Source organism: Aulonocara sp. 'chitande type north' Nkhata Bay, linkage group LG3 (genome assembly GCF_057382095.1).
Source record: "Aulonocara sp. 'chitande type north' Nkhata Bay isolate Kocher_YH1m ecotype deep benthic linkage group LG3, A_spYH_male_GT1.1, whole genome shotgun sequence".
NCBI classification, from domain to species: domain Eukaryota; kingdom Metazoa; phylum Chordata; class Actinopteri; order Cichliformes; family Cichlidae; genus Aulonocara; species Aulonocara sp. 'chitande type north' Nkhata Bay.
The window spans coordinates 62,555,577-62,560,690 of record NC_141346.1 but is presented as its reverse complement, the minus strand read 5'-3'; positions in this window follow the sequence as shown (position 1 = coordinate 62,560,690).

Genomic DNA, 5,114 nt, shown 5'->3' with positions numbered 1-5,114 from the left:
GCATGGCAAAACATAGCCGACAGAGTCAATGCGTGAGTGTTAATTTAAACATTGATCGAGGGATTTCCACCCATTTAACACGTTATTTTATTATATTTTATTTGTTATTTTATACATTTTATTTTGTGATGTGATGTGAGCGCAAGTGCAACCCAACAGGCCCCAAACGTTCCTGGCAGCAAGTAAAAATGAAATATAAAAATATAGTCCAAACAGGTAAGGTGTAATTGTATTATGAGCCATAGTGCTTGGTCTGTTTGTCCCATGTAAATCAATTGCAGTTAGAGGCTACATTAATTTTCCCTCTGTAAGCACTTATTGAAATTATCTGAGCACATTACAAGTACATATTTGCTTACTCTGTATGCTCAAATGTGGCCCGTTATAGCCAACAGAAAAAAAGCGGAGGCCCGAAAAACAGGTGGGGGTCCTCCACCACCACCACTCACAGAGGCTGAGCAGTTGGCCCTCAGCCAAAACAGTGGGCGCCCTGTGGCTGAAGGCATCTCTGCGGGGACATCCTCTGAGTCAATAACCCCGCAAGACACAAGTGCCTACATAGGGGGTAAATTCAAAATAATACATGATGTGCATACATCCTTTCTTCACAGTCACCTTTGCAGTGCTACTCATTCATTTGATAAACTCTTTACCATAATGGATTATTTTGTAGTGAAGTTATTTTCCTACTGATTTTGCCTTCCCTCAGTCTTGGTTGTCTTTGAGAGCATAATGACAATGAAGTGTAAGGTGATTGGTATGTTTGTTAATTGCCATTTGGTCCCTTGTAAGTTATAAGTGACCTGTATAAACCTCATATTCTATCAGTTGATGGTGATGGTGTACTGCATCTGGTGCAGCCTCCTGTTGAGCCAGACCAACATGCAGTTGTGAGTAATACTCCACAGATTATATGAGTTCACAGTAGAACAGCAATGTTGTCTATTTCTTTACTACAGGAAAATAATGAAGAAACATTGACAGCTGTTACAGAGGAGGAAGCAACAGAGACACTTTATGAGGTTTACATCTTTTAATACTTTGTGTACAGGAAATACAGGCGACCAATAAAGCCAGTTGAACAGAAAATCTGTTTATTCTTCTTTCAACATGTTGAGGTGATGGGTCAAAAGAAATGATTGTGACATATGGTGTCTCTGACTGCGCTTCCATCTTGTATGTCCGTGGGAGGGTCAGGATGTTCATGGTTTGGATCACTGCTGATGTTTGGTTCAGAAGGACAGTGTTCTCCTCTAATTGTGGCAATGTTGTGAAGAATCACACATGCCACAATAATGTCACATGCCCTTTCTGGGGTGACCCTGAGTCTTTGCAGGCACTGGAACCGGGCCTTAAGCATTCCGATAGTCATTTCAATTCTGGCTCTTGTCCTGCAATGAGCCAGATTATATCGCTGCTGTGGGCCCGGTTCAGGGTCAGGGTAAGGGGTAAGCAAATAGGGTAAACATGGATACCCCCTATCACCAAGCAAGTAGCCAGTGAACTCTCCTAAGACAGAAGGATACACTTCAGTTCAAATGTCCCTGAAGCAATTGGTCTTTATATATTTTAAAGTATTCTCAACTCACCATGTCCAAATTTTGTGTACATTCACGGAATATTTGTGAGTCATGAACAGAGCCTGGCCACTTGGCTTCCACATTTGTGATAATGTTGGCAGCATCACATATGATCTTCACAGTGCAGAGAACACAAATTAGCATCCATTACTATAATGAAATGATTTGTTAGTTTGAAATGCTACAGGGAACTATGTACCTGTACATTAATGCTGTGGAAAGACTTCCTGTTCACATAGTCTCCTTCATTTACTGAAGGAGCAATGATTGGAATGTGAGTCCCATCTGTACAGCCAATCACGCCTGGGAACCGTGAAAATAAATGTAAAATTTAAGTAGTAGTTCAAGTATCACCACATCATAAATTAAGTTTTGTTCATCCTGCTACCTGCAATTTTGTGGCATCCCTCTTTGATAAATCTTGTGGGTCTATGACCGGGGAACACCACAAACGACTACAGGAGACGTTTCAGTGCAACTGTAACATTCCTGACTGCCCGACAGACGGTAGCCTTGGAAACGTGCTCAGCGTCACCAATATTATACAGAAAGCTCCCGTTTGCAAAAAACCGAAGTGCAATACAAATAATATGTAATGGACTGAGCGCATGTCCGCGATGTGTCACATGCGTAATATATGGCCTGAGGATGTTATTCAAATAACTTATAGATTGTGCTGAAAAACGGTGACGTTCACACAGGAAATCATCAGGAAATGATAAAATGTCCAAACGCGCTCTGATCACTCTCTCCCGGCGGAGAGCTCTGCGGAGAATTTGGGCTTCAACATCTACTGGCTCTTCAAGGAAGGAGCACGCCATGTCTGACACTTCCTACAGTCAGGTTTCCGACAAAGGGGCGGAGACAGTCAGGGTTAGTTGTAGTAAACCTGCTAGGGGGCAGGTTAGCTTCACGGCGTGTGTCGTCATAGTGACTCACTCAGGCTTCAGCTGAACTCGCTTTGTGAAACCGAAAACCCAGAGTTTTCATTAACTCAGGGTATACTTACTCAGTTTTTCCACTAAACCGGCTTCCTGAAACAGGGCCCAGAGAGTTGACACTCCAATGTTTTACAGAGTATCTGTAGAAAATGTAGAGTCTTTATAGACTCCTACAAAGACTTTTTTTGTTTGTTTTAAATCCATCAGCCATCATCAAGCTGCTAAATACATATTTGGAGTGGCTGTAGAGCAGTAGATAGAGCTAGTAGGTGACCTGCTGCTCTACAGCCACTCCAAATATGTATTTAGCAGCTTGATGATGGCTGATGGATTAAAAAAAAAAAAAAAAAAAAAAAAATCAGAGTGAAGGTTGGTGGTTCAATCTCTGGCAGATTTAATATGCATGCCAAAGTCTCCTTGAGCGAGACACTAACCCCAAGTTGCTCTCTGATGCATCCATCAAAGTGTGAACATTAGATGAAGTTGTGTTTGAGTGCTCAGGTTAGAGAAGCGCTATAAAACAGACCACTGACCTTCCCTCAGTACGCAGTTAGTCAGAGAGCCTGCTGTGTTGTTGTTCTGACTGACGGTCGTGCAGGGGGCAGTGTTTTCTCCAGTAGGCAACATTCTTTTTGAAATATTTAAGTTACATTAACATTGTGTGACGCTTTGCTGAATTGTTATTTCTTTTTGACACCAATTTGTACAGTCAAGCACATAATTATTCATAGCCCTGGCAAATTTTGACTTAAAGTTATTTTAATTCAACCAGCAAAATGTTGTTTTGCTTTTTGACTGGAAATGACACAGGTGTCTCCCAAAAGATAAGACTATGTACAAGAGGCATCATTGTGGAAAAAAATCTCAGCTTTTACTTACATTTGAACAAAAAGTATCAAGTCCAGAATTATTCATACCCTTCTCAATAATCAATAGAAAAGCCTTTATTGGGTATTACTGCAATCAAGCGCTTCCTATAAGTACAGAGCAGTGTTTTGCACGTCTCCACAGCTATTTTTGCTCATGCACCTTTAGCAACGAGCTCCACATCTTTCAGATTGGAGGGTCTTTTTACCATCACCCTGATCTTTCGCTCCCTCCACAGATTCTCAGTTGGATTGAAGTCAGGACTCTGGCTGGGTCACTGCAAAACATTAATGTTGTCTGCTAATCGTTTCTCAAGGCTGTCTGCCTTGAGTAATTGCCACTAGCAGAGCCCAGATTCACCAGAATGGCCTCGGTGGTGATCCTTGGATTCTTTTCACCTCTCTCACTGTCCTCCTGGCCAGCACAGGTGTCACTTTGGGCTTCCGACCTCGTCCTCTGAGATTTTCCAGTGCGGAACATTTTGTACTTTTTAATAATACTTTGCACTAGTGATGGGACGTTCTGTATCGAGGCTTCGAAGCGTGTGTCGAGTAATGGAGGGGGCGTTTCCGCGAAGCGCGTATCGAGGCTTGCTTCATTTATGGGAGGAGCTGAAAATGATGACGTCCGAAGCCTCGCTGCCCGGCTGTACCACGTGACTGGTTCAGGAAGCGGTTTGAACTTTGCCGCAAATAATCATTTTCCATACTGCCAGTATAAATATACACAGTATACTGCCATCACTACAATATAGATGTTTTACACACTCCTTTTGTTGTTGACATTTACAGGCTGTGTGCAAAATGCCACACTCTTCAAATTCATGCCAACTAATATTTTTACGTCCAGTAGGTGTCCTAATAGAGCAAATGAAGCTTCAAGAAGCTTCGCGTTGGGGTGAACCAATTGGATGAAAAGCTTCAGTGCTTCATGAGGCTTCATCTGCCCATCACTACTTTGCACTGTAGCCGCTGGTCCTTTAAAACATTGAGATATAATGCTTTGTAGCCCTTTCCTGACTTGTGAGCAGCCACAATGTGCAGCCGCAGGTCCTCACTGAGCTCCTTCTCTTAACCATGACTGTCCACAAACCCACTGCAGAGAGCTGATGTTTTTCACCTGGTGAGTCAAAACAGCTGTTCCCAGTTAATCAGGGTAATTAGGATGCTTTAGAACAGCTTGGACTATTTGGACTGGTCCACAACTTTGGATTTTCCCAGAGACTGACAGTTTAATAATTCTGGACGTGACACTTTTTGCTCAAATGTCAATAAAAGCGGAGAAATGTTTTTTTTTTCCCACAATAATGCCTTTTGTACATCATCTTATTATCTTTTGGGAGACACCTGTGTCATTTCCAGTCAAAGAAGAACTTGCTGGTTAAATAATAGTAACTTTAAGTCAAAATTTGAATAATTATGGGCTTGACTGTGCATCCAAACTTAGCACAGCAAGCTGGAAGAACTTCACAGCATGTCTTTGGTTCAAACTGTAGAAAAAGCCCGTCTGTGATTGTCCAGCTCAGCTGAAACAAACAACCCTACATTTCTTTATTTCTACTCGTAATGCTTTTCTATGCTAGACTGTCACTGACTGTAAACACTGCAGAACAGCCTGAAGGATCTGGATGGATACAAATCTTTTTCTGTTATAGATAATATTTAGTATTTGTTGATGTAAACTGAACACACTGCAGTCACTGAATGAACACACAGCACTCAGCCAG